We start from the raw sequence: 25,205 nt of genomic DNA, 5'->3' as shown, positions 1-25,205 counted from the left end.
ACCTGACCCTGATCTACAAACCTAGATTTAATCAGTTGATATCATAATATTGAAATGTTGCTAACTAGTGTGACAGTTGCAACGCATTAATATTTGCTGGATTTCAAATTAGTCTCTAAAACTCCCGAGGACAAAATTAATCCCATTCATCTCTGATACGCCCGTTAAATGAAACACAACCCCCTTTCAACTTTTCATCAACTAAAACTGGATCTACCCAAACATCTTGGTGCCTCAACAGTTGGTCTGTCGAGTCTCGTGTCGCAAAATCTGCTGTTTTTCTTCAACAGTAATATGTTATGTCTTCAGCGAGTGTCCTGTAAAGGGATGGTGGTTTTGGGGGGGGGGGGGTTCAACTTGCAAACCTCACCCCCACCACCCCAAACTCCTTACCCCCTTTGACTTCTCCTTATTTTTCCAAGCCAGGCCACATAATTCAGGACTGTAAAATTGGCTACAGTTTAACACGCTTGGTAAATCTCCAAGTCCGACTTTGCCGAGACAGACGCTGACCACACCTGTGCCGCTCAGACAGCTCAGCATTATTTTAGTATTCTGCGGATGTTTCGCACCGGAGCGAGAGATTAATAAAAACCTATTTAAAATGTAAAGACAAGAGGGGCTTTGTGTCAGCGTGTGCGAAAAAAGCAAACATTTACTTGACACATTTAGAGGCTAAAGTTCATTTTGGGAGTCTGCACAAAGAGTGAAATGGGTGTAACGGCGAGATGAGGGGGGAACACTGACAGAATCAATTAGGAGGCTATTTTAGAGTCGAGTAATATTCACAGAGTTTCTGACAATCCCTCCCCTGACTGATTTAATAATCTGAATTATGTCTTTCCATTTGCCAGGAACATAATGGCTCAGGCTAGCACAGCTTGACTTCCTGTTGAAGGGCCTGTGCCTCAGCAAAAAAACTAACAAGAGAGGTATTTACGTTTAGAAACCTCTGGTAGAGCACTTCTCCATGTGGAGTTAGAGAAGTGACCTTGTGGTCGGGAGGTGGCCTGTTTGAATACATGAAGCAGCTGCTGAAAATGGAGCAGGAAAACCAGCAGTGTTTACCCCTCCTCACTCACCCTTCCAAGTGCTCTTGAGCAAGGCACTTGAGCAGCTGCTTCTAAGTATCAGTAAGTGTGGCTCTAACCCCCAGGTTGTTGTCAGCTCTGTCTTTTGTTTAAAATGATAATTATGCTAGAGGTCAGTGGTAGGTTAAGTTGTTTTAATAGACGGTTAAATGTTACTACGCGTAATTTGAGCCTTAAGAGACCAATGAGCCGAGCAGTTTAATATCTGCTATTTCTTCTGCTGTGTATTTGTGCAGCTTGACCTCTAAAAAACAATAAAAACTGTGCTATGGAGTGGCTCTTTTACTTTTTCTCTTTTCTTTCTTTGTCTTCACTAGTATGTCATGGCCTGTTTTTATCTTTCTTTTGTTGCTTAAAGTATAGTGTGATCTGGATACTCTTTGGATTAATTATCAGAAATATGGCAATGAAAAAACTTTAAAAGACATTCATTTTCCCCTTTTTCCTTGTCTCTATATATTTGTGAAGTTTTGAAGAAGTTCACATCAAATATTTGTTCAACACTTTTCTGACTGATTAACCATTTAAGCAAAATACAAAACATTTGATAGTTGCAGCTTCTCCAGAGTGAGGATTTCCCGCTTTTTACAGCCTTAAGTTGTAAACTTAATATCTTTGTGGGTTTTTTTTTTTTTTTGGTTCAAATAAAAAAAGCTTTTTGAAGACATCATTCTCGAACATTAGCTTTTTGTTTTCTTGCCTCAGCGTCAGTGGCCGGAGGCATCTGTCCATCAGTACCTACGTCAGGAACACAAAATCTCAGGAACAACTTGAGGGAATTTCTTCGAATTTGGTGGTCAAAGGTCAAAGGTCAAGGCCACTGCAACCTCAACCAACAATCATTCACACAAATAACTGGCCTGAGACAGACATATTTTTTGCATCAAGCCATTAGCTCTTACAGGGACAAATTTAAGTGCAAGCAAACCTATAAAATGGCTGCCATGTTTGAGGTTGATATACAAAGAAACTCTGCTTCCTGCCTTGACTTCTTCACCTCCACTTTCTTCATATTTTATTCCTCACATTATGTATTCCTTGAGTTTTTTATGACAGAAAGCTCAGCCTGGTTCAACAATGTCGTCTCACAGAAAAGAAAGTTGTGGGTTTATATCTCATTTCTGCTCCTCTCTCTCTCTCTGTGCTGAATTTTCTGGCTTGGTGTCTTTTCCTCCAGATACATAAACGTACAGAAGTCTGCTTTAAAGCGCAGGTAACAGGTGAACATTCAGTTCAGTGGCTTTGGGTGGTTGGACGTCTGAGCCACAAAAACAGCAGCCAAACCCCTGAGCAGCAGTGAAACATCCACCAGCAGCAGCAGCAGATTCAAATATGTTCTGGATTTCTGCTTTACGATATAACTGAATTTACTATTTGGAGCTGCTCTCTCTCCTGGTGTCCTTAATGAAACCTTCAGACATAGTGGTATTTGCTCAGAGGCATCCACGCAACAAAAACATCCCTTTTTGTAGCCTGAAACCGGCCCCTCATATTTTAGCCCTGCTGCATTAAGGGAGCTTAGAAAAACTTGCCACACACGGCAACGTGATGACTGAGGAGGCAAATTCCTGACCACTTGTCCTGAACTCCCTCATGAACAAAAGGGTGCGATGACAAAATGTACATAAATACAGCAGGAGGCTAATGAGTGTGTTTAGGTTACACGGCCCGGAGAAACACAAGGAGGGTACACAAACACTGCCTTACGCTAATTACTCCCTAGATGACTTGTAAGAAATAATAATAATGATAAACTTTATTTGTACAGTGGGTTTTTGAGAGCAGTTTACAAGACGTCATGTAAAAATGAGTGACATAAAGAGCACAATGTTTTTGTTTGCTGCAGAAAACATCTTGAAATCATCTTTATTTAGTTTCCTAAGCATCACGTATTAAATCTGTTTATTTACTGTACGCTCTGCTCCATAAATTATTACGTTACGCTCGTGGCTCGGACTGATGGATAAACGGTCGCTGATTTCTATGACGTTTGATCAAAAACAGCAACAATTAAGTCGATGAATGGAGCTAAAGTAAAAAAACAGTTACAGCTCGGCTAATGCAGATCCTAAATTGGGGGCCACCTACATGGATTTTTAATGGTGTTATTTTCAAATTAAGAGCATATAGGGTAAGTGCAGGTTATTAAAACATTGGAGAAGGTGGTCGCAGCTTGGCAGGCTGTGAGCAGCATTAAAACAATGCACAGGCAACGGTTATTAAAAAGGATACAGACATGTTTCATGCTAATCATTGTGGTTTGTGTTACCCTCCATTTTTTCCCCCATTAGCGCTGGAGCTGAGAGGGAGTGCCCCATGTCATCATCACCACTGTTTGCAGCAGTATCGTGTTATTTTTAATTAGTGAAAGTGAAGTGAAATAAAACTACTTGAGTTTGCCTCTGTCCTCATACGGGGACGTTGCGTTTTGGATTTGCTGCTTCTTATACATCAGTTTGCTCTTTTTAGATCTGTTGTTCTCGTTAGCGGACACTTTTTTGGGCAATTTAGTGTAAAAACAAGATGGTGGCGATCTCTGTCAACACATTTTACAACCAAGATCAAGATAAAAGTTTAAGAGAAATAAACCGCTGCAACATTTTATAGGCGTCTGTGCGCGACTAAAAACAAAGAAAAGAAAGTCACTGGATGAGTTGAGGGAGAGTGGCAGGGAGTACGAGAAGAACTGGCGAAATATGTCGGTCAATGACAACATACGCAGACAGGTAGGTAAAGTATAGAATGCTGGCTTGTTATAATTTCTGATGTGTTCATTAATCAGGAGATCTGCGTATTGTAGCTATAGTAACATATATAAGTAAACTCTGATCAGCAGTGTTGTTTATCTCAGTTTCTCTTCTGTTTTGGTGCATTTCTCTTGTACAGGGTGCCTCTAGTTTCACATATACATCTATAGATTTATGTCTATTTATGTTTTACGTCCATTTCTGCTAAAGCAATCACCTGCTTTTAGGACAAATAAAGCAAAACCTTGAGCTGTGATATACGACGGAGGCTCTTTTAGAATTAAATCACACGCAAATCAAGACTTTAAACACAACACGTCATTAGTGTTTGCACAGCTCAGTGTATAAACTTAAGGTGAAATGACGTGTCGTCTGAGTGTGTAAGGTTTTAGCAAAGCAATTCATCATGTTTACGCCGCTTTTCTCCATTATAATAAACCCTTATTTAGATAAAACACGAACAGACCTGAGCTGTGGAAAACCCCTAAATCCTACAGTGTATTCTGATGATTAGATCAGGTTGATTTTCTGCGGCTCAGTTGCTAGAAAAACAGTGTAAGTTCTCCGTCGATTGCTCCCGATGAAAGAAGAACGGTCCCTACACCCATTTATTGGCTGTGAAACCTCTGAATGTGTAATTTTGTTTTTCTTGGGTTAAGTATTTCTCAGGTGTAAAGTTACATATTTGAACATTTTGTTGCTTTTAGACCTGAGTGTGACATTAGTTTTAGCTCTGAACCAAACGACTACCCTGATTGTTTTGTATTTTGGTGATCAGTCAAATGTCAGAGCAGCATGTGATAAAAGTTAATGTACAAAACATTGGATGAAAATCTAGAAACAACCATAAAAAGACTGAAAGTGTAGCAGGAAAACCCTCTTTTCTCCAGCTCTCCAATACAGAGATAAAGAAATTATATGAGAATAAGCCTGATTTTTTGTCATTTCTAATAAGAACTTAATATTGTTGGGGAACGGCTGGGTAGGAAGTCTGCCCCTGCTATTGTACTTGTTAGTTTTGCCTTCATGTAGTAAACAGTTGACAGGTGTAATGAAATGATAACAGGGGAAAATTGGGAATGGCAGTAGCATCTTCCATCCACTGTCCATTACGATTGCCTGTGACTGCACTGTTGATATTATATAAATCAAATACCAGTCTTTTTTCTCTGAACAGGTACAGGTGTCACAGCATCAGTACTTTTTTCTATCTAGTACAGAACTTTAAATGTGAAAATCGAGCCAAAGTTTTACTTTAACTTAATGGATTTTAACTGGTGGAAGCACCATTTATGATGTAACCAGACATTTGCTGCTGTTAAGTGAGACTTTGTAGAAGAAAATGTGGAAAATTCAAAAGTTATGATGTGCAACAGCAGAATAACTTGTAACATTTGAAGAAGTTCAAGGGTTAAAACATCAGAAAGATTCACTGTGAAACTTAATGTGGTCCTGTCACGGTTTATCTCGACCTGCTGCTGCACACAGAGTGAGGGATAAGTGAAGAAAAGTCTGTTTTCCAGCTCCTGTGCGCTAATTATTTTCATCTAAAGGTGCAGTAATTCCTTTTCAGGTCTGAGAAGCAAAGAGCATAAGAAAGCATTTAAAGTGTCGAAGCATCGAGACTCCGCTGTAAAACCGCGAGCCAGCTGGATTCAGCTGATTTTACAAGCCTACACTGTACCATTAAATTAAGTGCTGTGCTGTATAATTGAAAATATTTTTGTTTTAAGGTAATTGACTCGTTCGGGAAAAAGCATGAATCATTGTCAGATTAGTTGAACACTTGAGGTGAAATACAAATACACAACATTAATGGCACCTCATCTGCCTTATTCCTGCTTGGAAATCTCATGTAAAGCTTAATTATATGTCTAATCGGCAGGGAAAAAGTAACACAACGTTGTATGATATTCGTCTCAATCTTGACATAGGTTACAAAATGGCTGCAGGACTCAAAACTAAGATAAACAGCAGGCATCCATCTGTAAAGAGACATGACTTGATATGAAAAAGAACGTATAAACGTGCTCCAATATTCCATATTTACTGCTGTTTTTTGGGTCAAAACATTCTGGAGTTTTAATTGGGCGACAGCCGATACGGTTGCTGGGTTTAATTTCCACGTGTTATGATGTCACACTATAGTAAAAAAAAAAAAAAAAAAAAAAAAGCAGAGACGTGCCAGTGGTGACAACTCCGGATGACTAATCCTAACATGCTACTGCCAGAAGGGCCAAGAGAAATAAGAAATAAGGTAGCAGGAATGCCCACCAGCTTAAGAACACTTTTGGAACAAGTGTGTTTTTGCTGAGGATTCCCATTGGACGATTTAAATCAACAAACCTGTCAGCAAACGTGTTTACGAGGCTAAAATGTTGTTGGAGATTTACTCAAGAAATTACACTTTGTACATTTTTTATCAACAGGAGTTTAAAATGGAGCTAAACTTCAAATAAAAGCAAAGTTTCTTCTTTAATAAAACCACTAACCCAAGTTTGTTGTTTTGTTATTGTATGTCATTCATTTTTAACAATTTTGTAAACATAGCTTTTCTAATTTTGCAATGCTTTGTCCACTAAAGTGCCAGTGTTTCCTACAGAAATAGACTTTTTTATTAAAGAGTAAGATTTGTTTTGTTCAACTAGATAGCCATTTTATTGCTACCAGACTCCACTGACAAAAACAGTAATTTTACCGAGCAGGACGCAGGAGTTGCTGGAATATAGCTGAATCAATCTGTTAGTTTGCTGGTGTTATCTAGTGACTTTCAGAGGTGGAAGGAGCATTCAGGTCCTTTACATAAGTAAAAGTACCATAAAATAACCTAAACAAACTAACAGAAGGAGGCAGTGGTATTCCAGCAGCTCCCTGTGTTCTGCTCAGTAAAATTCTGATTTTTGTCAATGGAGTCTGGTACTTATATATAGTGATGTTTCTGGTTAAACTAACAGGATCTTACTCTTTAATCAAAAGGTCTTTCTCTATCCATAATGTTGTCAGATGCTTATAATAACAATATGAAGCTGTCAGTGGCAAAAACAAGCACTTTAGTGGGCGTACGTTGATGTGGACAATTGCCCCATTGGAAGAAACATGGGAAAATAAGGCCCAGGTTCAGAAATACCAGAGTTATCCTTTAAGTAAGGTTGTTTTAGTAAAGCATCCAGCATTAAAATTGAAAAGATTCAATCAATATCGGCCATACTCACACATGAAAGTCTTTCCTACAATATCATACATTTTAAAAGGCACATATTAATGAAGTCTTAAGTTTTTAACCCTCAGGTGTTATCATCAAACAGCAGGAATAAGACACTAACTGAGACTCTACCCTTCAGTAGAAGATCTCCATAGACACACACATCTGTGTACAGCTTGCTTCCCATGCTTAATTGATTTCCTCAAGGTGGGATTTTTCCACCATGAGCTGTAAATTAGGATGAAAATTATGTGCAGCTGAGGTTACAGAGTGCACGAAACATAGTTTACTCCTGAAGGGATTTTATTTTTCCAATTTACAAAAGATTAAAAAATATGAGCTCTTCACACCCTAATGCTCCTCTTCATTTCCACTTAAATTCAGCCAAGAACCAACGACTGACATTTTAAGTGTTCGCTCAGGAGGAGGAAAGAGGAGCTGGGAACATCACAGATATCATGGCGGAGTGTGTGGCTGCTCATTTTCTCCTCTTCCTGTAGTTTCAGGAAGAACTTCTACTTGAATAACTCGTAATTTATAAATGCTTCTTTATATCTAAGAAGTAACGAACTCATGAGTCACACTAATCAAATGATTTTTTACTCTCTGACCTTGAAAATTAACAGTGGGAGCAATGGAAATGTCGATAGCTGGATCCACCATTTTGAACCAGACTGAAATATCTCAACAATTTCTTTTAAAAAATTCCATGAAATTTGGTATAAATGTCAATGGTGCACCAACAACTCTTGTTTTTGTTATGAGAACTTCCACACAGAATGCGAAATATTGCGAGAAGTTCGCACTTTTGCAGTGTTTAAAAACCCCCACGGACATGGCGCAAAATACACAGTTTACGCCAATATTTTTTTGTTGTTTGGATGACGGTTTGGAATCTATAAAATTTGGCTTACTATCTAATATCTGCTAAACTAACAACATCCTCATTAGCTTCAGCTGTACTTTGTGTTTAGTGATAATTAGTAGATGGTAGCAGGTTAAAGTGTTAAACTGAGACTGTAAACATCAGCTTGTAATCATCATCTCTTTTAATTAATTTGAACTGGCTGTGGTAGTTAGCTTGTTTATTTAATTGGATTCAAAATTTAATGTAATTAGTCGTTTTGATCTCCAAGTTTGTTGCTAATTGGGTTTTACCCCCTCACCACGTGTACACACCAGTATTTTAGATGATTAGTTGATGAGCTGAGGTTATTATTCGTCTCTCTGCAGTCTGCAGACAAACCTGGTTTAACCTCAACACTGAGAATTACTGCTTCTGCTCCAATTATTCATTACAAGACATTAAAAGACACCTGTGAATGTGTATAATGTATATTTAACCGTATTTTGGCATTTACAATTCTGCACACAGACATTTAATCTTATATTTATTTCGGTCAAGTATTTTTGACTTTTAGCCGACAAACACAAAAGTTCTATGTCAAATCCAGTCAAATAGATGAATAATATAATGTTACATTATGTTATAAATTAATATAGCATCATAAAGTTTGTTTGTGTGACTTAACTGCCTGATCATAATAATATCTTCAACAGATGACATCAGATGATTTAGTGCGATATAATGTGCAGAGCAGAAAGAAATGTACAGTGAAAATATCCTCCATCAGGATGTTTGTCTTGATGTCTTGACAACATGTCATTACTGAACTATTAAACTTATAGAAACCTGATCTGTTTTGCCGTCTGCAGTATTAAAGCTTGTGTGGGAACAGATGCAGGATGTTGTAAATGCTTTTTTTTTTTTTTTTTTTTTTTTTTTTTTTTTTTTTACACAGCTCCTGGTGTGGATTTTCTTTTAATCCGAGCAAAGTATTTCGTGGTTGTGTGATACTGTTTATTGGTGGCAATCAATCACTGTCATCTTCAATGATTTCGAGGTCATAAAAAGTAATTATCAGTGTGATTCTGATTTGAATTTGGCATATTTGTGGGAAGGGAAGGGAAGTACCACCCCGCTCTTCGTGCGAGCCAGGAGGAATAAAAACCAATCGGTTGTTAAAAAAATAAAAAAAAAAGATCGCTTGCTCGCATGAGAGCAGCAGGAGTGGGGGCTGGCAACGGGAAAAAAACGTCTTGTGTTACTTATAATGAGTTGAAATATTCTTGCTACAGTAAACATGAATATAAACAACATGTCGAATTTGTCAGCAGGCATTTCACAACTCCTCACTTGAAGCTGCAAAGACTGGAGGTTTGTACATGATCTGCTGTATTTTCCACCTTTTTAGTAGCTGTTGAATGATTTCCACACACACACAAACGCATCACGACACCTTCAGGTTCCAGTTACTCTCTGGATGAACTGTTTGAAGGAGATTCCTCTTGCGGGTGTTTGATTTGGACTGGTTGGACTTTTCTTCAGCTTTTTGACAACTCTTGATTGATGAACTTGTCGGGATATTCAATGTCTGGTTAATTAAAAGGTTGAGCTGAGCCACTGGAAAATCGTCTGTGTTGCCTTTGGTTTCGGATACAAGCAGTGTTCACGCATCATTCTCTCCCCCCTCAGTATCACCCTGACACTGCCGCTCATCCAATAACCTACTTAAAGTACGCCATGTGTCAAAAGAAATAAAGAAAATCTACTCAGCCCCACTACAGAGAGAGAGATGTTGTTTAAAGGTTTAGAGATACACAGTGTGAAATACTGATTATCTTACCCATAAAAATCAATGGACCATGCATGATGGTTGCTCCCTGCTTCTGGATTATGTTTGGAAAATGCAAAAAATTCTTCATGATGACCTAGTTCAGAGCTGAAGTGATTAGTTGATTAATTAAATAGATGATCAAGAGAAAAGAAATCATCATCTATTAATTAATCAAAGCATGTGATAGTGAACTCCGTATCTTTATCCTTTGATGACATATTTATAAACCAAAGTATTAACCAGTTAATTTAGAAAATAACTGCTTTATGTTGATGATCTTAAGTTCATAATAATAAATGGGATTAAATGTATCTCTAAGAGATCTTAACCAAGAGTGAGTTAGAAGCCAAGATGGCAGTTATTACTACTACTGCTAAGCTAGGCTAACTACCTTTTAGCCATGACTTTTAGAATCACTAAAAATTCTACATTTCAGTACCATGTTGTTATTTTTGAGGAGTAAAGCATGCATTAGAAAGTCAAGTTTTAGTCTAAACTATATAAATGTTGAGCTATGCCAAGCTTTACATTATCCCCAGTATTAGCCTCGGTACTAGTATCAGCTAACGAGCTAGGCTAATACTGGGAATATTAGCCTAGCTTTTTAGCTGGTTAAGTAGGCAGCATATAGCTTTGTTCATCAAAATACAATGAGATATTTAGTTACTGCTTCTGTCTAATGTTTTTTATTTACATAAGCTGCCTGCTGTTGGTTAATTTAGAATTACTTAAGCATTTCTTCTTCTTGTTTGAGTTAACAGGAAGTAACTGGCTAAATTTGGTTGACTGTTGAGCTAGCTAGCTTAAATGAAGCAGAGAAGTGATGTGTCCATGTCTATAGTATAATACTTTTAATAATATAACATAATATTTCTTAATAGCAAATTTGCATTTCATGTATGTATTTTACACAATTTGCTCATGGGATTATTTATTTCAAAACTACATATTTATTCAATACATTACTCCTGACTGCTCCATACTACATGCGCTGCTATCATACATCTAATCATCTTCTTGTTTTCCCACATCTGTTTCCTAGAAAACACACAAAACAGGACTGATTCCTTGCATATTTCACTGTCACCTGTCACCATCTGGTTCACGAAAACACTGACGACAGACAGCCGTAAACCACTTGGCACCATTCTCTCTCAACGTATTATTGTATTTGCAAAAAAAAAAACAAAAAAAACACTGCACCACAAAACTGAAGGATTTATGAGGTGAGACAGACTGAGAAGGATGAGTTTGGTTTTGACCTGTGCACACATGTGGCGTTTACCACAGGAGAGTTACACAATACTGAATACACCAAGACGGGACCAATAAAAAGGCAATTTATCAGTTTGGTTCAGCTTTTGTTTTTCCCCCGTTCATAGGAAAAACCTGCAAGGGTTTACGAGGAGTTTCGATACGAGCAGCAGCAGCTGTCATTAACTCAACTACTTCCTCCATCAGGTACGTTTACACTCTATTCGAGTCTCATAAACGTCGAACCTGTTAACAGCCTGGTGACACCTGAACAGATACACTTTCCCAAAGAAAACACACTCATTGTCAATTAGAAGGTGTAAATACGGACTTCTACTTCTAGAAGCTCTCTTTTTTCTTATATTATGCTGGGTGGAAAAAGAACAAATACCTCGGCCCATGTGTTATAAATCAAATGGAAATGATGGAATTAAAATGAAACGGGGCACTGAGATAACCATTTAATTAGCGCTTGTGGTAACGATCAGGATGAAATCCAAGAATAAAATCATGTGGTATATTTCCTCTCCTTGCCGTCAAACCATTGCATGACTGTCGCCCCTACTTTTTTTTTTGTTGTTTTTTTTTCCAGTCGGTCTTTTCAAAGCTCTGCGGCAAAGGACTCATTTCACGCCTGTTATAATGCTACAGCACCTGGTGCCTGGATGTGGATTTCTTATATGAAAATTTAGATTAGATTGGACTTAAGCAGAGTTTCCTATCCACTCAGTTTAAGACACCAACGCCCGAATGAAGAATGTTGATGTATCGAGAAAGATCTGCTGCACACTCCACTGACTGAAGCTTTTATTTTTTAACACCCGTCGGATTTAAAGAGCCATGAAGGTATTCAGGGCGACCGTGGCAAGGCCTGAAGGAAAATAAAGAAATCTTTCAGCTTAGCCTAAACATGGGCGCATACATGGTAGCGCAAGCACATAAACAATGTGAAGCTTGGAGCGATCGCACAATTTCAATCAGGCCCTGTAGCCAAAACACAAATGTAAAATCTTCCGGGATGGGGGTGGAGGGAGTCCGGGGGGGCAGGGGCCGGCTGAAGTGCTGAGAGTCCCACTCACATTTACAGTGTGTATGTGTGTGTGTAATCATCGCCTCCGCCCGACGTGATGAAAGGACAATTAACAAGATGGTGGAAGATCACACTCATAATGCAGCTATTGCTCCTCTCATCTATTTCTCATTTACAGCTTCCTCCCTCTTGATGGAGTTATTGTAAATTTAGAGAATAAAGACAGAGAGAGAGCAGCTATTTGTCTCCTCTTGACAACAGGAAGTGGTTGCCTCCCTAATCTGAAAGCTGCCAGACTGAAAATTTAACCAGGATGATTCCCAGACTGGGAGAAGAGCAGATTATATCGAACTAGATTATATAATGTAGCTTTAAAATATGGAAGATTGTGGTTTGCAAGTTCATCTGCTTCAAGCGCAACTTTATTGAATGAAATAATGTGAAAAGAACAAAATGTCTGGAAAACATTACAGAGAATACAGACAGAAGCTCAATGAGCTGTTGCGACTGATTAGCACTAGCCTGGTTGGCTAGTTAGCCGTTAAAACATGAAAATGTCTGGAGCTTGTGTTACAACCACAGATCTTATTCCAGTTATTTAACCAAAAACCCACTGACTTTGGGACAAGGGAACCAGGAGGTGCTAACATGCTAACTTGTTTTCTCGCCTCCCTGCCCCTGCAATTCTCACCAGTTCAACCCGTTATATATTGCACCTGCTCCTTGTTGGTTTTTGCCATATTGTCCTTACGTTCCTGATTCTTTGCCTCCTGGTTTTTGGATTTTTGCCTGTTTTGTTTGCTTGTATCGGACTGACTACCTGCTGTGATTCATCACTAAAGACTTTTACTTTATTCTAAGTGTCTCTGCATTTGAGTCCCTGCCTGTACAGTCTGGTAAAAGCAAAGAGAAAATAAATAAAAGGAATAAAATATGAAAGCAGCTGCAAATAAAGACATATAAAAGACCAAATAAACAGTGCATTGTGATATTACATAAATATTTATAAATGTTATAGTCAGTTAAAACATAATAAACAAGATTACATAGAAAAATGTTAGAAAAGTAGGTCAATTACCAGATGAATTTTTAAAACAGATGTTTTAAGTATAAAAAACAGATTGTGGTGTGTAATTTGACAAATCTTGAAGCAGAGTTTGTGTGTTTTGAATTACTGACTGCTCATCACTCAAACTGCATCCTGTTCCTGCTTGAATATCTTGTTTATAAAACGGCATGCACTGTTTTTTATTTGTCACACAGTTGGATAATAATGTCCCAATTTTATTGGGCTCTTCTTTATCAAACAGTCGGGGTTAAACTGATTTATCGGAGCCCAAATCGGCCTTTAATTGAATAATTATTAATTCATTTACACCTATATACCTGCCAGTTTTTAATGTAAAGGTAGTGATCGGTTGCAGTTTCCCAGCCATCGGTGGGTCTGCTGACTCTAACATAACTTCATCAGTCTGGGTTTCATTGGAAAGTTAGTGTCCCACCCATAACTGGTTTAAAGCTCTTTCAGGAGGATAAGAATACACTTTAATGAGAACAATGAATACTTTAGTTTTTTGCACAACATGGAAAATGAAAAGTGGAAATATTGTGAAAATGAACTTTTAAATACAGAAACTCCATCACTCTCTCTCTCCATTGTGACGCAGAGGAAGAGATGTATATTTTGTTCTGTAACTTGTGGAATAACACGGTCAGTAGTCAGGAAATGTTCAACATTCCTGGAAAGTCAGTCACCCCAATAAATTTTCACTTTGACCTCTGACCACAGGAAACTTCTGAATGTCGTCCCTGGAGGATCAGCAAGAGGCATCAGCAAGTTTTTACCACATTATATCAAGTCAGAGCTGAAAACTAAAGGAGATTCATGATCCAGTGAGAATAAGACACAATGATCAACTCCTTTTCAAGGCTTTTTATTTTTCAATTAAAACTAACTTTTAACCTTCTTACTATAAGAAGGAATATGGAGTATATATTATTATAATAAAACAAGACATATCTCAAGAGCTTCTATTTCATATATATTTTTGGGCATTTGTATGTCTTTATTTGAGACAGTAGTAACAGTAAGAATGTGACAGGAAATGAGGGGAAATAACATGTGACAAATGCTTGTGAAAGCTTCCAGAAGAGAAATCTGAATATTGGATAAAGCCAGATTCAAAATTTTTCATTTTGTTAACATGTTAGAGTCAAAGGTTTTTACAGATGGAATTTGGAATATTTCTATTTATCACTCCATAAATCAGAAAATACTGTTTTTTCCTGCCGTATTTCACCTTAAGTGGACACAATACAGTTTCTTTATATTCTCTAACACATGCCAAACCACTTACTCACTTTTTAGCAGCACAACGATACCTGTCCTCATGTGAACTTAGATGAAATTGTTCCATCAGTACAGATTTTAAACTGGAAAGAAAGAGAGCTCTGGAAAGAGGCTGGTACTTGGTTTTGGCAAACGAGCTGAGGTATTGGAAAAACCTTCCACCGGTGCATCGGGCCAAATCCATCTATACACACTTCAACAAGTGTGTGAACCAGTGCATCTCTTTACTGTTCTGTGCATTCGAATATCTCATGAGTTCCTGGAAGGTTGAGTCGTTCTTGGCGTTGTATCTCGCCAAAAAGTGACTCGACAAATATTGTGCTGAAATATAACCCTGCAATTTGATGTGTTTAATATCGCTTCCGCTGTTGAAAAGCTGTGCGCTGCGAGGTCCAGCCGGGAGCCTTCGTTTCCTGCTATTGACTGCTTTGCCTGTTGTTTTTACCTGCTTCGAACAATAACTTGGCACGAAGGCTTCAACCGAGAGAGGGACGTCAACATGTGCAGATGCAAGAGGCTGTGTGTGATTAAAGGCCATATATGCAGTTTTTATGCCACATAAATTGTTGTGTGACGATTAAAAGGGATGTTTCTGGTGAATAAGGGAAGAATTTAATTTTGTCTCTGCTGTCACGTGACTCGACTCGACTCAGATATTAACATTTAGCACGACTCCGACACGTCCAAGCAGACATTCAGTCGTGCTGCTACTTTAGACAAATTGCATTTGTTGGATCATAAGGTTCATGCTTTATTTTTCTTTAAATGTACTCTGTTATGTGTTTATTGAAAACATATGAACAGTTGTTGTTCTATATGTCCAGAATTCTTGAATATTAATGGACATATTGGCTCAAAAAAAAAAAACTAAACTCTGGTCAACACATGATTGATTTTCTGAGTTTAATATGAGACACCTCTCCCTGTGTTTCTTCAGTAGATGACTGTGGTTTTACTGGGCAGCACCCAGGTGTAAATGAGTCTATATGGATACTGAAGCAGGGAGGGTGTTGCTGGAAAAGATCAGCAGCACTCAGCAATCCTCCCCTGGATAAACACAGAGATGACGCCGGAGGGGAACTCGGCTGGGAACGAGCCTCCATCAGCACCCGAACGATTCTCCAAAAAATCTGCAGCTTCCATAAAAGTTTGTTTGTTTATCGTTTTGTCTGCCGGGTTTGATTTCCTGACAAAGGCGGCATGCGAACACCGATCGGCGCAGACAGCAACTTGGAAGGCTTCATCACTTTCCTCATCAGCGACGTAGGGTTATGGCCAAAAAACAAACAAACAATAAAAACATAATAGCTGAAATCCCACATCCAGATCAGCACCAAAAAGCTAATCAAGCAATCTGTCTGCTTCATCTCAGCCAGAGCTCTTCATCGTTTGCAGGCTGAAGTTCCACAGTCAGTGTCTTTTTATAATAAGTCATCCTGTTCACACACAGTCAATGAATGAGTCATTTGGACCAAGTGGGTATTTACTGTCAAACTCAAACGAGACAGACTGTTTTCCAGGAAATTGCCTGAACGCAAAAGGCCTTTTCCTGGCCTGATCTGAGCAGAAGGTAAGACTTGGAGACGCTCCCATTTACAGCGTTTGTCACAGGTACCTAACTTTTGTTTTTGGCTGTACAACAGAACAGCATGTTAATTTTCTTCTACCCCGTTCCTAAATCTAATCACTTATTCCCTGTGTTCCATTATTGATTATAAGAACATTTTTATGCATCCAAAATTAATTTTTATCCAGTAAGGTTCAGGATAATGACAGAGTGCTCACTCCATCACTAACAAACCCAGGGCTGCAACCAACTAAACGGTTATTTGTTTCATCTATAAAACATAAAGAAGTGAAAAGCACAAATGTTTCCTAAAGCTCAAGGTGATACCAAGCAGTGTTTCAGCTCTAAGTAAGTTCAGTCCTTTTTCTTTATCAGTTCATTAATAGTCTGCTTAAGTGTCCGGAAAAGTAGACGCAATAAGGAGCTTTGTTTGCTTTTGCTTACAACTGTCAAGTTGTTTATCTGAGTAAATATATCGCTGGATATCAAGAAATTAGAAGTCAGTTCCTTTCATAACCTCCTCACAGTGTGTAACTAAACTACAGCCATGATAGCACTTTTCTAATGTAGTCTGAATCATTAAAGATACAGAAACTTGACAAATTTGACAATTTGACAAAAACTCCATTTATCCAAAAGATATGAAGCCAAAACAACAGCTAAATACAAAAAATAAATAAATCTGACATAAATAAATAACTATGTGTCACAAAATAGCTCACAAACTGAATTATGGGATGTTACAGGTCAGAAACTCTTGTATTCAAACATTTCAAACATGTTTAAATTCAGATTTGTATTCAGAACAATCGGAATATCTAATTCCTGGATTGTCATATTTACAGAATAAACAGTAAACAACATAAAGTAAACTATAAACTGAAGTAACAGAAACGTATTTTGATCCTATCCAAACTCTGGGCTACAGGAGGGAGAGTCCAGACAACTTGTCAACACAGCTTCTGGTCTCTGATCATGTTTCTGCTCTGAATAATTAATATTTTAGTCACTTTTCTATGAGCCACCTGCAGCTTGCATCATATATGTTTCCATGGTAACAACACCCAGAGGCAGCAGAGTTAGTGTACGAGCTGCCGGCTTTATGAACATATATCACCTCTGAATAAATCAAACAGCGACTGTTTGTTTTGGACCCTGGATCACGTTCATCTGTAGTGCTGCCACGTAATGTGGTAACACCTATGTAAAGCCGCGTGAAGAGCTCTGGGAACCATATGTGGACTCTGCACAACATCACGGCATGATTCAATAAAAGGTTTGACTTTTCACAAAAATTAATTTTCAACAAATGTGATGAATGGCTTCATCGCCAAGTATCATTTCAGATAATAAACCATCGCATCTGCGCACTTGATTAGGGGCTGTTTTTTGAACGCGATCCATGCATCTCGCACGCAACTTCCTTCTCCTAACAGGTGCTCCAGTGATGCATGCATAAAGGGCTGTGTTATGTATTATGTTTTTGTTATTGCATTGCTGCAGTATGAGGTCAGATGAGCAGGTTTCCGTGATTGGGAGGTGAAGGTTTATGGCCCACAACCACAAAGCAAATCTAATATGATTTTTTTATCATCAGGTGATGTGGTGGAACATAAAACGGTGGGAAAAGGTTTTTAAAAGATGGAGACAAGAGGAGAACACAATATGTGCACCGATCAGCCACAACATTAAAACCACTGACTTCTGAAGTGAATAATATTGAACATTGTTTCAGACTAAGCACATCCCTACGGAGGCTGGGAGGGAACAAACTTTTTGCAAGACTGTCACGAGATCTTGAGGAAAAACCTTGTGATAGTTTTGCGAGATCTCAAGAACGAAATCTTATGAGATGTCAAAAAATGTTTGATTTTGGCTTAAAAGAAGAATCATGAAGGAGGAGCCAAGGAGAAAAGTAAAAATATGAAATTTCTGCTACATTAGTACATTTACTTTAGTACTAGAGCTGTAATCGCAATACAACGATACCGCAATATTTTTGCTCAAGGTTATCATCTAGTCTTAATCTCGGCCCATGCCTAGTCTCACCCCAGTCACACCATAAGTATACCATCGGTCCGTCACATCTGCTCGTCTCTGAACTGAACTGTGCTGCGCTGCATCCAAACCAGGTTCTGAGGCCGAGGCCAGCTGCTGCTGGTTAGTGATAAATGTGCAGGTACCATGTGTGGAAACAGCAGGAGGCGGGGAGGCAGTAATTACCTGAACTTAACAACAATATACACTGGCGCTGGTTCACACTCTGTAAAATATCCCTAATATTTACTCAGTTATTTCTATCGTTTCTTTTGGAAATTATGTGCCTCGTCTCTCTGTCTGAACCTGCTGACCCTCCTGCAGCGGCTGCTTCTCTACCTTTTGTTTCCAAATATTACCCCTGTGCAACCCTGATCTTTGACCTCCAGGTAGTAAATTCCCCACTTGCTCAGGTACCTCGGCGCCACGCTCCCGCGGGACCCGAGCAGCAGCCCTTTAATTGCTTATCCTCATCTCTGCGCCACAATCGGTGCGTCATATAAATTTGTGGGCTCCTTGTGTATCTTGGACAAGAATCTCCTCATGAAGAATAAAGCAGTATAGAGTTCAAGGCTCTGTGGATTAATATGAATATTTCTGGGCTATGAAACAGCTATGAAACGAGTCTGTGACATGTTTTTCTGATGGATCCTTATCTCTTACGTCCACTGCGGTTGAGTTAAAGGTCAGTTTATAGAGCTATTAACAAAGGGCAGCGACTCATACTTCATTTAAGACGTCAGCACAGGCAGTAGCTGCATGAAATCTGCCAGGTTTTAACATAGTTTTAAACTGATCATTATAATAAAAACACTGTGTAGCTCCCCTCTCCGATGCCAAGCAGCTTTGAGTTGACACTGGTTGTGATTAGCACTTCATTTCAGTCTGCAAACAAACAAATGAAGAGTGAGGATTTTCAGCACTCTGCTGGACTACACGTCCCTGACAGTCCTGGTCCAAAACCCAGACCGCACACCCTCGTCTTGGTTGTGGATCCTGGGATCCCTCGGTCCAGCGCTCAGGAGCCAAGGCCTTGAACAGGGACCTCATACGCTCCCGTTCTCTGTCGCCAAACCCCTGGAGCCGACCTTCGCAGCCAGGCCGTCCCGTAAAAGTAAAAGCTACAAGTGGAAAACAAGAGCAGTGAAACGGTGACAACTCTTGTGTTTTTTAATATTAACCTCCCTCCTCCTCCTCCTCTCCTTTTCTTTCTCCTCCTTCTCCCCCTTCTCCTCCTCTCTTACAGACTTCACATTTTCAGCTCTGGATGAATATATTTTCAGGGGTTTCTACATCTTTTTCCACATTCAGCGGAGGCTCATTTCCATCTTGGAAAGAGAGGAGGGTGTCAACGGTGGCTCCTTCTTATTTTTTTAAATCCTAATCGCTGCCAATGTGCCACAGGCTAAGAGGGGCAGCTTGATGATTTATGTCTGGCTTAAATGATTTAAAAGTCCTTTAAAATATTTTACTAGTCTGCTTCTCCTATAGAACATAAATACAGGAGGATACGCATCATTTATTTGTACTTAAGGTGAGAAACAGGGTTGCAAAATTCTGGGAATCTTCAAAGTTGGAGCATAATCTTGGTTAAAACAATGAGAGTTAATGCAAATACAGTTGAATTTCTACCTTGCACTGTGTCTTCCTCCATCACACGCACAGCACTCTACTTCCTACTGCAGTCAACAGACTGCATCCAGCCAAGCAACGTCTGATGACATTACTGGGGTAAACACATTTGATCTGTGGTATTAAAGTTTAACCAGCACAAAAAAGTGTTTTTATAAAGTAGGTAGCTAGCCGTTAAATCAGATTTTAGAATTATTAGCAAAAAACAGCCAACAGATGGAAGGAGTTGTATTGGAGTTGTGTTTTGTAATAATAAATAAGAGAAAGAAAGGAAAAGTCAGAAATGACCTTTTTTTTAAATCTATATTAAAATGCACACGTCTGCTTATGACAGAACAAAATGTTTATGTTTGTATGATGCAGTTTGTGTTAATTACTCCAAATTTCCACTTAATTCCCATTTTTTCCCCATTAATTCCCCATTAAATCAGCCTAACTTCACATGGAAAGTTAGATTTGTGCTTGCAGATGCTCAGTGCCAACATGGACATTTATACATGAGTTTAAGCTGAACAATAGTGTACCTGTAATTCTTGTAAATTCTTGTTAATTCCTGTGTATTCCCGTTAATTCCCATGGAAATGGACGAACTTAGTGAGGTGCTATTATCTAAACTGAATGTAATTGAGTTGAAGATATTAGGGATTTTTTTTTACGGTGCTGTTGCAGATTGAGGCGTTTTGGCTCCTCACTAAAGAAAAAGTGGTGGGGCTGACACTGATGGAGTCTTTTCAAAAAGTCACAGCCACTCATGGAAAGTCCTGCCCACTCACACACACACACACACACACACACACACACATAAACACACTCATTGAAGCTTGTGCTGTGTCAGTTTTTGGGGGGGGTTATTTTTAGTTGTGAGGAGGCTGCAGTTCCCATTTCCACACATCTGCGTCTGTGCCCATGTTGTTCTTTAAAGATGCCGTGAAATGATACATCACTCCCGCGAGGCAATGACGTGTGGAGCTGTTGGCCGGCGACTTGACACACTGCAAGGAACCCGACAATAAAGCATAAAAACGGGCTATTTTAAGCAACTTCGGCACTACATTCTCCCTCAAGAGAAGCTTCCAATTGCTGCCTGTCTTGATCCCATTATGGTGTGAAAGCTAAAATAAATCAGGGTGAATGTGTAACAACATAATTCAGCTGCATTACGGACCAGGACATAAAAACGCACAAATCCTGACATGTACTTACACAAAATCCAGCTAGTTTCTGCACCATATGGGCAGAGCAAGGCCTCAGTAATCTTTTCTCATTGCTGTGGTCACCCACCATAGTGGAAATGTTTGCATAAATTTGAATTAAATGTGTCAGCTTCACTTCCCCAAGGCTGCTTATATGTTGATGCTGCGGGATTGTAAAAACAAAACAGGGGTAAAGGATGGGAAGTTCACACAAACACACACAAATAACACTGCAGTGCAGTCTATATTACTGTATACTGGGAGTGTTTGCCAGGTTAGCACCAAGCTAACACTAGATGGCAGCAGCACACACCTTCAGCTGCATGAAAACTGAGCTCCAGCACTTGCAGAAAGAAGGTAAAGCCATAAAAACTGCACCTCATCTCGTTTTAAAGCAAAAAAAAAAAAGGGGGGGGGGGGATGCTGCAGCTTGGCTACCGGGTGTGAGTAACTGGTTTGACGTTGTCACCTGTCGGCCAGACCTGCCTGACATCAGTTTCTGCTGATCCTGAGTCAAAAACAAAACCTCAAGGAAGGAAGGAAAGAGAAAGAGGAGGAGAAGGTTGCAGGAATGTGTTTTTTTTCTTTTTCGCTTCTATCTTTTTACACGCTGGAGTGATGTTTGGACTTGGAAACACCCAGGAGAGATAAGGTGGGGACGTCACGTCTGGCTTTCATCACGGCACTGCCTCCCTGCGAGGCAGTTGTCGCTGCCCGGGAGAGTCGCTCCCCGTTTAAAAACAACGCTGCAGGGATCTGAGGTTGCTTTCCTGGAGGACAGTGAAAAATATATAGTAGAGCTGTGCACTTTAAAGAAACCGTGATAAATCTGCACGGGAGTCTAAGGCAGAGGGGCTGGGAGAATAAACAGAATAAACAAAGTAAAAGAAAACAACTGTAAAGTGAGAGTCTTAGCGCTTCTTCAACAGTCGGAGGGGTGCTCATGTTCGTTTACCCCGAGGGAAAAGGGGTTGAGATTTACACCCGAGTCCTCACGCTGATTCCCCAGAGGCACAATTCCTCCTGACCACTTTTTATGGCTTTCAATAAAACACGCTTTAAAAGATGTTCCTTCCCTTTGTCTGCTGCTCTGATTTGATCAGCAGACCAGAGGGAAGGAAGGAGCCTTGGCCTGGTTCTCCTTTTTTGAATATGATCGCATCCTTCCCTGTGATTGAATTCTGTTTTCTTAAATAACCACTTAATTCAAATCCCCATCATTTTATGAGAGGCTGTATAAATAACATGCCCGACTTATCCCGCAAATAAGATATCTGTCAGCGTGCCAGCGAAGCCTTAGAGTCAGAGGAGTCGTCATGCTGTGGAGTAAAGATCTTTTACTGCTGTGTCATGATTGTGGCATCAAACACACTCTAATTTACGGCTGCACATCTTCTCCCTCCCTCCCCTCGCTGTGTTTTGTTTTTCAACTTGAGGTAAACTGAGAAGCGGGGAGCGTCCCCGGCTTCTCACGAGGTCTGGCCATATTTCATGCTATAGTTGACCTTTGAACTCTGGGAGCGGGTCAAACCCCTGTAGATCAAGCTGAATATTTGAGGCGAGTGCCACATGGGCTGTGAGAAGGGATCCGTCCATTAATCACAGCTTCAGTTTTGACAAGAGTTTGACCTCCGGAGTCACATTTCCAGCCCGACGAATCGAAGCCAGTAATCGTCACCTAAAGACAAATGGTTCAGACAAATACTGAAACTAAATTAGGACATAAATTTGTCTTGTTTGTTCAAATTAAACATTATAAACGTCCTATAAAAATATACTATCTGACAGGGGCAACTGTCCCTTTGTGCCTGAGCGTCTTTAAAGTTAAACCTTTATTTGTTTATCTAATGGTAAATACAAGTTTCACCACGATACGATACTGTATCAATTCGATGCAATGAGACGATATCATCTGCTGATCACAAAAAGCAACTTAAATAGGACGTAATATTGGCTGAAAACCAACTTTTTCACCACAGTGAATATGCTTGACTTGTGCATAAGCAAAGATATTAACTCCAGAAACATGACATTTTAGGAGTCTTAATTTCCTCAAAATCTCACAAGGAGCATGTTTACAGTAGAGCACAGTGCTCTGATTTCTAGTGTCTGCTCACCCGTGATTTAAAACACTTTTCAGACCTCTAAACTCCATCTGTCTGAGCCGCCTCCTCCAAATCAATGTCAGCAGCACCTGCTACAACCATTTCATATCAATTACTGGACAGTTATGATACATGAAAGCTACGCTTCAGGTGTTCATGTTCACTCCCGACACCCGGACGCACATTTTCTCACATGTACAGACACACAAACACCTGTCTAGCCATCACTATTCTAACACTTCCAGCTGTGCAGCTGTACAGAGTCTCGGTGTCGGGCTCCGAGGCTCACTTTAGCACCGACCACTGTCAAAATATCAAGTGAATAATGCGGTGTGGACAGGGTGGAGCAGCAGAGGTCAGCTTTTCAAAGCCAGCACTTGACAGGACTTTATCCTCTGCCATGTTGATTCGACACCTGTTTAATCTGACGTCCACAAACACACAGATCTGACATAATCTCTCTGCAGTGAGGGCAGCTCCTGACAGCATCCTAACAGCCAGACTGGTATTTGCAAAAGACTTGTGCAGCCAACAAATTATAGCGTTTGTAGGTTTGTAACCAGTGACACAGCGCTACATAATGTTAAAGTGACACTACACCCCAAAAACACCCACCCCCTGCTGGTTTAAAAGGAGGTTGTGAAAAGATTAAAGGTTGCTTCTTCATGAGGATTTGTGTCTGTGGTGAGTTTGATTTCAAGTCTACAAGATACAAGTTAGACATTACAAGTTCAGGGTTTTCAGCAGCATATTATGGTGGAGGTTGAATGAAAAGTGCCTTCACTATTTTAAGAAGAAACTGTTACACTTTAAGTCTTTGTTAAACCTCAAGGAAAAAGAACAGAGTAGCTGTATTTAAACCACTAAACTATTTCCAGGTCAAACGTCCAAAAAAAATGGAAATAGAAGGAAATAAAAGAGTAAACAGCTGCAGTTGATACGTTACAATTCTTAAACAAATGAGGAAAAGTTTGATGCCAGCAGGTGCTAAAGTTAGCCAGCTAACCTAGCTAACATGTCAGCAAGTACCCCTGATATAATTGGTTTTGTAGCAAAAATAGCTAGCTAAGGCCATCTACTTTCTGGGACAAAGGACAATCTATATCTTTTGGTGCCACCTTTTTACAGAGGCTTACGAATAGCTAGCTAAGGCCATCTTTTTCCTAACAAATTTTGATGCCATCGGTTGCTAACATGAGCTCTATTAGCTAAGTAAGTTGCTCTCTGGGACCAAATTGATCCAACATCTGATGATACAAAAAGTCATTTAGGGGTGTTTACAGTTTCTAGAAAGAAACTGACCAGCTGGATGACATTAAGTAACTTCAAATTAAGTTTAAAAATGAGGCCAAGTTACTGTCAGATCCATAGTTGCTGATAATCTGACTCTTGGATGATCAGTTGGATTTCTGGCAGCTCAGAAATGTTGGTCAGTCGTCTTGCAATTCGAGCAGTTCAGAGTTTAGATTTCCCAACAGTGCTGCTGTCAAAAGATCTGTTGTGGTTGTTTTAATATTATCAGAGTGTTATTTTCTTTCTTTTTTTGTTGTTGATAAAACCAAGTTGACTTTGTTTGAATAACCTTGATTGGAAGCATCAATGGACCAAACCGACTGCAAATTTGGTTCCCTATGTTCGGTGTGAACTCCATGTCTTAAACAAGGTGTCCAGAACAAGGCTTGTCGTTTACAGAGTTGGTTTTATTCTTTAAAAATAACCCATAAATCACAATAGTTAAAATAGTTGAGCAGAAACAACATCCTGCAGACTGACAGCTAACACACAAAGAGGTTGTTTCTGTAATTCGTCCATTGTACAGATCAAATTCTTCTTGCTCACTATTTTCCTGCTGTAAATGGAAAAAACAGATGCAGTTTCATTGATAATGAAAGTATCATTAGGGAGCTTGTGGCTGTTTTCAGTGCATCCTGGTTGATTTGTTGGCTTGTGTACAGCAGCTCCAGAACGAATTTATTCCCTTTATCTCTGCAAATGCCAAGAGTTGTGGGGTTCCACAGGGCGGTCCGAGTACTGCAGCATTTATTTATGTTTTTTGGAAGCATCTGCAGCCATGAGACAATCCATCATATGAGTTTTATCTGCAGACAGAAGAGTTTGAGGTAGAACTCGGCTTCTTTATTTTAAAAAAAGGGTCTCATCCCTCCTGTTGGCTTTGTACATGACGCCTAAGTAGGCCCAAGTTTGGAAAGTAGACAAAATCTTGATAATGTGGTTTGGAGCGGCTGACATTGAGTCTATGCAAAAACAATCAGAGTCATTAGTGGGAGATAGTCAAAGCCATTGAGCTGCCCCCCCCCA

The 25,205-nt window shown here is 39.5% G+C and overlaps 1 long non-coding RNA gene across 1 annotated transcript in view; it reads right to left on the bottom strand.

Moving 5' to 3' along the window:
• Nucleotides 1-25,205, bottom strand: part of LOC108901537 (uncharacterized) — a 183,362-nt gene that overhangs the window by 88,094 nt on the left and 70,063 nt on the right. The gene's annotated exons all lie outside the window — the stretch shown is intronic.

This window comes from Lates calcarifer, linkage group LG8 (genome assembly GCF_001640805.2).
Source record: "Lates calcarifer isolate ASB-BC8 linkage group LG8, TLL_Latcal_v3, whole genome shotgun sequence".
NCBI lineage: Eukaryota > Metazoa > Chordata > Actinopteri > Centropomidae > Lates > Lates calcarifer.
This window is presented reverse-complemented; position numbering and strand designations above follow the sequence as displayed.